Source organism: Magnolia sinica, chromosome 6, assembly GCF_029962835.1.
Source record: "Magnolia sinica isolate HGM2019 chromosome 6, MsV1, whole genome shotgun sequence".
Lineage (NCBI taxonomy): Eukaryota > Viridiplantae > Streptophyta > Magnoliopsida > Magnoliales > Magnoliaceae > Magnolia > Magnolia sinica.
Genome location: NC_080578.1, coordinates 102138943 through 102149911, shown reverse-complemented (window position 1 = coordinate 102149911; position 10969 = coordinate 102138943). Strand labels below are relative to the sequence as shown.

The following is a 10969-nucleotide window of genomic DNA, read 5'->3' as shown; positions in this document are numbered from 1 at the left end:
CGAATTCAAAAATAATTAAACCATGCTTTGAATGTAAAACCGAACTTTTTATTACTCATAAAAAATAGATAAGAAAAAGTCTATTTATATAGTTTGTGAAAATACCCTTAAGGATGTAAAGACACCCTTCTCTTATCTTGATCATATATATTCATATTGGACATATCTATTTATTTCGGCACTTATGGTCAAAAGTTGTGTCGGTTTGATGTTGAAAATCGAATTTTGAAAAACTATTTAAATTATATGAAATTAAAATAAGAAAGTTAGGAAACTTATTAGTTTGTACAAGTCGAGGCGTGACATGAGTTACTCGATTTGAAATCGAATTTTTTCTCATTTAACAGCGTCCTAAGTACAATAGATTTCCAAAGCAATCAATCTCCATGATACAACAACTATGACTCGGTTCTAGTAATGCACTCATTGTACGCAGGCTCGAACCACTTGCAATCTTAACCCGAATTCAAAAATAATTAAACCATGCTTTGAATGTAAAACCGAACTTTTTATTACTCATAAAAAATAGATAAGAAAAAGTCTATTTATATAGTTGGTGAAAATACCCTTAAGGATGTAAAGACACCCTTTCAAAAAGGGTTGTGACTATTCGGTTTAAATCAATTTGGTGTAACTCTTATATTTAAGAAGGCATAACTTTTTAAAACAAAATATGAAAGGCTGCAACCAAACTTAGATGAAAAGACACATGCATCCGTAGGCCATGCACACGCACGCAATTATCACTATGCCCATATCCCATCACAACAAAAAATTGAAAACACTAATTTATTTTAAAATAATTTAAAATACAACATTTGAATGTGCTTTATCAATTTTGGCACCACGGCCCATTCACACACAGTAAGATCCAGTGGTAATGAAAACGCTTACCATTGAAACCAAAGATGATTATATGCCATCCAAACTGTCTATAGAGTTATTCTAACTAAATGAGAAAGCATAAATATTAGCCTGACCCAAGACTTCTACAGCTTTTAAAGATTTCAACGGTTCCAACATGAGACATCTGCATAGGTGAATTTATCACCAACATCTCAGGCCCCACGTAGCTATAGATGAATTTCTCACCAACATCTCAGTGGGCCCCACCTAGCTATAGGTGAATTTCTCGGCGACATCTCAGTGGGCCCCACCTAGCTATAGGTGAAATTCTCGATCGCGAATTGCGTCCTACCCCCTTACGGATTACCGTCCGGGCAGGGCTCTGTGGGGCCACCATGATGTAAGTGTTTTATCCACTCCGTTCATCGCTTTTCTCAGATCAGTATAAAGTACGATCTTCAAAATGAAGCAGGCCCACAGCTCTAGTGGACCACACCAAAGGAAGCTGCAGTGATAATGACACTGGCTGTTGAAAAGATTTTAAGGGCCAACGTGATGTTTTTTTTACCATCCAACCTATTCATAAGGTCATGTAGACGTGGATGAAGTGAAAAAAAAAATATCAGCTTGATCCTAAACTTCTCCAACTCCAAAGAAGTTTTTAATGGTGGACGTTCAATCCATTTTGTGGTCCACTTAGGCCCTGTACCTGCCTCAAATTTTGGGTAATTCCTTAAAATGATCCCATAAAAACGATAAACGGATTGGATAAAATACTTACATCACGGTGGACCCCACAGTGATGTAATCGGCGTCCGAATTTCTCACCGACATCTCAGTGGGCCCCACATAGCTTCCAACCCAAGGAACTTGCCAATTGCAATGGGCAGGAAGCAAAGGAAACTCGCATCCTAGCTGGACTTTGGTTTCCAAGGAGAAAACGCGGGGCCACACATGATGGATAGATTGAAAATGATTAAAACACCACATCATGGTGGGCCCCACACATCAAACTTTATACAAGCTTATCTTAGCGGATTGTAATCTTTTGCCTTTTTGCTTGACCCTGGCTTATCAGAGGAACTATTTCTCTTCCTTTCCTCAGCTTCTTACACGCCTAGATTTTTCACATCATTACTTCCAACCAGTACTTTCAGTTCAATCCTCTTCAACCTTCAAAAACACTGTTACCTGCGCATCCATCCTTCCATCACAACTCCGAATATGCGCGCCTAGCGTTTCTCTGCACGTGGCTGGAGCTTCACTCTAGGGCTTTGCATATAGGTTTTTCTCCTCTCATCATCTGAGATTGATCTCAGAGAGATATTTATACTTTAAACGGTACGGCATCATCGCAAATCCAATAATAAGGTATGGTCATATCTAAAATCTCTGTTTTAGCTCATTGTAGAAACTTAATAATATGTAACGGTGATCCACAGTACTCTTAATTAATTAATCTACACTTGTAAGAAATTTTACTTTCCAAAAAACTTTGATAGTGATGCACCTATGTGCATTGAATCTACTTGATTTTTTTTTACAATACATTTTTTGGGCACCCTCTGGTGGTAACAGATTTTAATGCTTTCCTAGAGGATAATAGAGATCTTTGACAAAGTTCACCATACTTCCCCAAGTTGATGTTTATGGGACGGAAGCGGATTGCACAGTAACTATGCTTATCATAATAAGTAAATTCTGTGAGGTTCACCATGATGTACGTATTTTATCCGCTCTGTTCATCAATTTTACCAGATAATTTAAGGGCTTGAGCCCAAAAATGAAGCATATAAAATGTTCAAATGAATCACACCAAAGGAAACAGTTAAATTGAATGTCTACCGTTGAAATTTTTTTTGGGGCCACCGAAGTTTTGGATCAAACTTATATTTGTGTTTTCCCTTCATCCGTGTCTGTATGATCCTGTGAACAGGTTGGATGACAAATAAACATCACTATGGGACCTAAAAAGGTTTCAACGGTGGAAATCATTATCTCCACTGTTTCCTGTGGGATGATCCACTTAATCTTTGGATAATCTTCAATTTTGGGTTCAACCCCTTAAATTAGATGAAAAAATGGATGGATGGTGTGGATAGACCACATACATTCGAGGTGGGCCCAACTGAATTTACTGAGATCCGATTTCTCCTGGGACCTCTAGATTCAGCGCAAGAAATTAGAAATCGGATTGCGTACTGAGTTACCCAGTACACTCTCAATGTCCTGAGTAAACTCAGTTAGGCCGGCCCACCTTGAATGTACGTGGTCTGTCCTCAATACTCATCCGTTTTTCCATCAAAATTAATGGGTTGAGCCGAAAATTGAAGCATATCCAAAGATCAAGTGGATAATACCACTGGAAACAGCAGGAATAATGATTTCCACCATTGAAACCTTTCTAGGCCCACAGTGATGTTCATTTGTCGTCCAACCTATTCATAAGATCATACAGACATGGATGAAAGGAAAACACAAATATAAGCTTGATCCAAAACGTCTGTGGCCCCCATAAATTTTTCAACGGTAAACTATCAATTCAACTGTTTCATGTGGTGTGGTCCATTTGAAAATTGGATATGCTTCATTTTTGGGATCAAGCAGTAAAATTATCTGGTAAAATGGATGGACCGAGCGGATAAGATACATAAATCATGTTGGACCTCACGGACGCTAAGCCTAGTGAGTTACTCACTACGCAATCCACTTCCAAGAAATTAAGTGACCGGAAAGCATGCCTATTGTTCATCTGGTGGTTGTTCATGATGTCCATCAAGTTTATCTGTCTGATTTCTGAGTTACTTTTACTTAGTTTTCCCTCCTTGGCTAAAGAGAAGCTCTTCATTGATTTAGAGAAAAATATTGCGGCTTGTGTAGTGTTTCCATTTTAAAAAGATTTGGAAACAACACTATAATTACATTCCCCCTTTCATTTTATTTGAGAGCATTTGCCAATTGTCAATTTGTCATTGATTGACGAAGAAAAATATATATGTTCCCAAAATTACAAAGAAGGCCTTTTAGAAAGCACAATTAGGATAGGCATAATTGGGCTTTATTTGGTTGAGGGGTGAAAAGGAAACACAACTTACCGTTGTGCTTGGATTGATGCAAAGTGTGATGTCCATTATAATGTGTATATTGTTGTTGATGTCTTAAATATGTAAGTAGCAAGTCTATCGATGCCATCAACAAACCACTCGATGTCATCGAGTAGTGGTCGATAGCATTGACAGATGCTCGATGCCATCAGAAAAATCTAGAAAATTCATGTTTTGTTATACAAATTTTTTGGTGTTTTAATCAATATCATCGAAGTCCCATCGAAGGTGCCATCGAGCACGCGCACATAATTCCGTGAGTGCGGGATTTATTTCCTATTCCGATTGTGATACTATGCGGTGCTATATATATCAGGTGTAATCGGGATCTGGGAAGAAGAAGATAAGTTTTAGGCTTTCCAATTCATTCCTAAGTGTTTCAAGGGTATAGCTTGGGCTTGTGAGGTAGATTCGTGGCTTGTTCAAATCGGTAACATTTTATCTCTTGTAATTTTTTCTTTCATAATGCATACTTGTTGCTAATTTGTTTCGTGGTTTTTCCCCGAAAGAGTTTTTCCACATAAAATTCGAATTGTTTGTGTTTGGACTTAGTTGTGTGATTGATAGTACTTTGCTTGATTCGTCTCTATGTGCTTCCGCGGTTCCCCAACACATATCTCATCCAATTCATCCATTTAACATGTCCCACCAAGATGAAGGAACTCATATGGGTCACACCAATCCACAGTGAATTTAGAGATTTTAGACATAATTTTATTTTATTTCCCATTAAGTGACCCTCTTAGCTTTTAAATAGGCATGAGTTGTTGCATTCATTAAGAAAAATTAAGGCATATATGTAAACCAGGGAATTTAATACATGTTTTTCTGGATCCAATTCATGTTTTTCCCATGTATTGCTTGGTTAGTAAAAAGTCATGCCATTATGTGCCTACTAAGTAAAAAGTAATTATGAGTTACAGAGATGACTTAAATGTTGAATTTGCCCTCATTATGGATGAGGGGGATCTTCTACTTTTTAGGATGCTCTTTATAAGACATTTACCGAAAAATGAAAATGAGTAATGGATGATGAGATGAACTCTTTATACAATAATATGACATAGGAGCTATTAGAGCTTCCCCGTCGGTCGTAAAGTGATTAGGTGTAAGTAGATCTTCAAGAATAAACATGATAGGTACAAGACAATGTTGGTAGCGAATGGACATCCTCAAAGAGAATGTGTCGACTTCACTGAGATATTCGCACCCATTGTAAAGCAAGTATCTATCATATTCGTGTTAGCACTAGTTGCTCAATACGATCTCGAGCTGGAGCAGATGGGACTATCTTCCTGAATGAAGAATTGAAAGAGCATATTTACATAAAGCAACCAGAAAGTTATGAAATACAAGGGGCATACAAAAAGGTTTGCATGTTAAAGAAGTCATTGTACTACTTAAAACAGTTGCTTAGGTAGTGGTATAAAACATTTGATTCTTTCATAACGAGTCAAAGGTTTACTAGGAGTGAATATGATTATTGTGTCTATTATAAGACACTGAGTGATGAAAATTTTGTTATTCTGGTTTTGTACATCGATGACATACTTATCACCAGTTATTGCATATTTGAGATCAACTTACTAAAGACCTAATTGTTAGGGACATTCAAGAAGAAAGATTTGAGGGTTGCAAAGAAGGTTGTCGGCATTGGTATACACAAAGATAAGAAGAGGAGCAGGCTATGGTTATCTTAGGCTGAATACTTTAGGAATATATTAATGAAGTATGAGATGGACTAGGCAAAGCCGATCATTGTTCCCCACGTGGCTCATTTTAAGCTTTCTTCGAAGTAGTGTCCTAAAACAGATGAAGAAAAGCAGGTTATATCTCGTGTTCTTTATTCGAGTGCAGTTGGCAGCTCGATATATGTGATGGTCTGTACAAGATAAGATATTTCACATATGGTGGGTGTTGTTAGGAGATACATGTTTAACCCCAGCAAGCAACACCAGGAGGAAGTGAAATGACTAGTTCGATATATTTGAGGTACGTATGACTACATCTTAACATTTGAGAAATCAAGGGACAATTTAGTAGGTTATGTGGATTTTGATTATGCGGGCAATGTGGATAATAAAATGTTGACTTCCGGTTACTCATTTATCCTAACGAGTGGAGCAATCAGTTGGATGTTGAAGATTCAATCTGTGGTGGCTCTTTCCATAACTGAAATTGAGTATATGGCGGTAACAAAAGCATTCAAGGAATGTGTTTGGTTGAGGGGGATGATAAATCAGTTGGGGTTTCAACAGGAGGCTATGACAATCAATTTTGATAGCGAGAGCTCGATCGATTTAGCAAAAAATATTGTTTATCACTCACGTATTAAACATATTGATGTACTAGCATGTCGATTCGAAACTATCTTACAACATAAGAGACTTTCAAGATCCGAGACTTTGTAAAACCTTTCCTCAACAAACGAAAGAATCTAGAAATAGAAAGATAGAGATAGGGAGTCGTGTGTAGGATCCAAGTCAACTCACCAAACCAAGTCTAGACTCATTCACGACCACTAACCTTGCGGGATGTGAATTGTAGAAAGAAGAGAAGAAAGGAGAAGGAAAGGAAAAGGGAAAAGAAAGAGAAAGGAGAAAGAAAAAAAAGAGATAAGTCGAGTTGACTCACTGAGTCAACTTAATGCGAGTTTATTCGAGTGTCGCTAGTTCCAGGATCGAGTCATGCTTGATTCAGATAGACTCCAGTCCAAAAACGTACCTCATTGGAAGGGTTATAAATCTAATAGGAGCTATCACACAATCGAGTTGAAACGGAGTTCGAGTTCAAGTCGATTCGAGAGACTGATCATAAAGCACGTTCACGTAATTATAATGACTTTGAAGGTGATCCAATCTGTAAGGGTAGAATTTATTTCTAAGGGCGCACACACTTCCTTACGACTCTAATAGGTGATTCGACTCATAAGGTGATGACATTTTTCCTTGGACTTTTCGCTTTAATGTTAGTTTAAGTGATAGTTTCCTTTTTAATTTTTAACTGATAATTGATATCCTTAATTCATGTTTACTTATATTGTTATTGGGATAGATCCTCAAATTATACACGCAATATTTATCCTGTATAAAAAATTACATGTTGCACATGAATATCTTCTTATACTTGTGGATTGCTTATGAATCTTAAATTGCCACATTAATTAGTGAAAAACTCCACTTATATATGTATATCTAGAATTGGGATGTAAATTGATTGATTGTGATTATAATAGATCCTCAAACTAGTAGTCATTTTGTCCAATGGATTAAATGAAATTTTATTGTGGACTTACCATCTTGTGGATCATTTGTACCTATGTGGCTTTCGTGGATAATCATTTTTTTATCACATCATTTAATGGAATATTTGCCCTATGTAGCTTTGATTTAATATTTGCCCCATGTGGTTTTTGTTAAAAATTTGTCCTATGTAGCTTGATGGATTATTTTCATACAAGCTCGCAATTGTAAATTCTACTATTGAATTATGATTAGTCACTAGTTGAGGAGATTATCATTAAACATTCTAATGTTAGAATCTCATGAGCTAGGAATTGTAATATGAGACACTATGTCCGAGCTGTCGACCTATGCTAAATGACAAGTCTTTTATAGTTACTTTTGAGCTTTCTTAAAATGACAATTTACAATTAGAATAATAATGGTTGGGCTAATCATTTATTCTTGGAATATAAACAATGATAGGTGACTAATTCTAGATGTTGTAGCACGTATCATTTGCGTGGTATGTTCGGTAGCTCTCAGACCGCTGACAATAAACCTAGTTTATGTGAGATAGTCAATGTATTTTCGCTGGTGACTGGCCACTTGCATGTGGGTTTTGCCCCACTCATGTGTTTTTTTCAAAAGCCAATTGGATGAGTATCCCCAGTTAATGTGCACTCACGCATCCATACATTCAAATAAGATTGCATTATTGATTATTTTATATGTTTTTTTATTTAAACTATACTTAACTAATGTGGTGGTATGTAATCTTGAGAAGAATTTACACTAAGTCGGCCACTCATTCTTTGAATATATAACTGTACAAGGGGTGCATGTAATTAAAATAATATTCATGTTTATACTAATGAAGAGCAAGGTACAGATTGCAGGGATGTGTAGCCATATCGGCCCCAAGAGAAGCTGGGCAATTTTGTAACTCAAGTCTGACTGGATTTTATTCTCTTTCATATGATAAACTGTTCATTTCTTATATTTGTTAGTATCGGGACATTGGTTTGTATAAGGTCTATGGGTAGCCACTCGTATATCTTGGAATGCGTATTTAGACTTTTCTTTATGCTTGATATATTTCTCTTCTGCTGTAATGCTCACTCTAAAAGGAAAAAAATGAATGTGAAATTTGGAGTATCCTTAAAGGTTAACGCTCGAATTTTTGAGAAACGAGTAGTATACTCAGGTTACAAAAACCGAGGTGTTACACTATGGTTATCTCGGACAAAATACATTAAGAAGGTATTGGTGAAGTATGTGATAAACAAGGCAAAGCAAGTCAGCATTCCCCACACGGCTCATTTTTAGCTTTCTTCTGAATAGTATTCTGATACAAATGTAGAAAAGCAAGTCATGTCTCATGTGCCTTATTCGAGTGCGGTTGGTAACTTGATGTATGACATTATCTGTATGATACCGATATTTCACATATGGTGGGTGTTGTTATTTGTTGGTAGATACATGTCTAACTGCGGCAGGTAACACTAGGAGGTAGTGAAATTGCTACTTTGATACATTCGAGGTAAATAGGATTACGTCTTGACATTCAAAAAATTAGGGGACAAGTTAATAGGTTGTGTGGATTTAGATTATGCAGGCAGTGTGGATAATAGAAGGTTGACTTCCAGTCACCCGTTTGTGTTAGCGGGTGGAGCGATTAGTTAGATGTTGAAGCTTCAGTTTATGGTAGCTATATTCACAACCGAAGCTGAGTATATGGCATTGAAGGAAGCATTCAAGGAAGTAGTTTGGTTGAGGGGGATGATAAATTAGTTAGGGCTTCAATAAGAGACAGTGCTGATTAATTATGACAGTGAAAGCGTTATCAATTTAGATAAGAACTCGGTTTACCATTTTAAAACTAAACATATTAATGTACATCATCATTTTATCATACAAGTACTTGAGGAAAGAGGCGTGACTCTCGAGAAGATCCATACAAGCGTGAATCTGGCAAATATGCTTTCCAAGGTGGTTCTTGCATAGAACTTCAAGTTCTATGCAACTTCTCTGGGTCTGACAAAGATAGTGTGAAGATGAAGTGTTCACAAGAAGCGATGATTGTAGAGCTATGGTAGAGATGAAGTAGAGATAATGGATTGAATACGGTAATGGAGAAATGAAGTGAGAAGATTGAAGGCATAGTGAAGATTATTGTCTAATGTCTTAAATCTATATGTAACAGGGTCTGTCGATGACATCAACAGACCACTCGATTCCATCGAGCGGACGACGATGCCATCGACAGATGCTTGATCTCATCAAGAAAATCTAGAAAAATACTTGTTGGTTGTTGGACAATTTTGGAGGTTACTACTGATGACATCGAATGTTCTTCTATGTCATCGACTAGTCTTTAATGGTTGTTGATGTCATCAAAAGACTCATCGAAGGCAGCGCAAAATTATGAAAGTGTGTGATTTGCTTCCTATTTTGGTTACAGTATTATATATATCAAGTGTAATCGGGATTTTGGTATGAATTAGAGTTGTCTAAACGTGCTTAAGGGTTTGAGAGAGTTTTTGAAGGGAAAATGCTTAGGCTTTCTTCTTAGGGCTTTGATCGGTAAGATTTCTTCTCTTGTAACTTCGTTTTTCATAATATATTATTGTTTTGTGCTGTAGTTTTTTTCCAAAAGGATTTTTCCATGTAAATTTGGATTGCCTTCTTATTGGATTTATTTATGCGATTATGATTATCTTGTTTGATTCCTCTCTGTGTCCTTTCATGAGTCCCAACAACTCTCTCTCACACGCTTCAACTGCACAAGAAATCTCTCACCTAAAAATCCCAAAAGATTAACAATCCTTTCTTTATACTCCTTTTATAGATAACACTATAAGAACCAACATTCCAATAGAATAGAGAGATTGGGCTTCATTATACATGCATAGAGAGGGGAGGGAAGCCCATTTTAACATTGGAAATGCTATACATGCTTTATCCATGTACACTATTGCCTTAGTAGTATATTCACTACCTCAACACATTTCTTTGTCTAATTAGATGATGGTTGTGCTCAGTGACCAGCAAGACCACCAACGGGTTTTCTCACTTTTTTCAGGTCTGTTCTCATACTTTTTTACTTTTACCTTAGGCTGATTTAGCAACTTGTATTTGGAATGTATTGGAATTCAATTCACAATTACATGAAAATTCAAGTGAATTGAAATCCTCATTAGTGTTGGCAACTTATAATTGGAATGCACGGGAATTCAAAGGTAATGTTTGGATGCCACTATAATTGGAATGCATTAGATTTCTTTAATATATTCATAGAAACCTAAATTTAATTAACTAAATCAACTTTAATATTCCACATTAGTGTACATTTGTGATATTTGAGAGAATGATTGTAATAAGTATGTTGAAATATATACTTTCATAAAAAATAAGGAAATTTTGAACCTTAATTGGGTCATAAACATTAAGGATCACAATGTGCAACTGAACAATGGTTTTTAACCGTCCATTTAGGTGATCAACATTTGGATACTTCAGATAGTTCTATTGATTTAATTTCAGTGATGTAATCATCAATTGGATTGCTTGGAGGTATCATCGGTTAACCATGTGTTCGGCAGATTAGTTGCATGGTGACACCTTTGTTATTCATGTGACTCTCCCACCTTTAAAATTTTAAAGGGCAAAAAAGCCATTTCACACCAATCATCACTTCGTGATAAAATAAAGGGAATTCCATATTCTGGTTATTGGTCCATAATCATGCTTTAAAAAAAGATCTTAACTTTCCAATTTTAGAATTGAATGGTAGTT

The 10969-nt window shown here is 36.3% G+C and overlaps 1 protein-coding gene across 5 annotated transcripts in view; it reads left to right on the top strand.

Moving 5' to 3' along the window:
• Nucleotides 1-2024: 2024 nt before the first annotated feature.
• Nucleotides 2025-10969, top strand: part of LOC131249318 (disease resistance protein At4g27190-like) — an 81117-nt gene continuing 72172 nt past the window's right edge. For 4 of the 5 annotated variants that reach the window (XM_058249997.1, XM_058249999.1, XM_058250000.1 and 1 more), the window contains exon 1: nucleotides 2025-2217. The gene's annotated coding sequence lies outside the window, so the exon portion shown is untranslated. The remainder of the gene's footprint in view (nucleotides 2218-10969) is intronic. The other variant, XM_058249996.1, reaches the window with a different exon arrangement.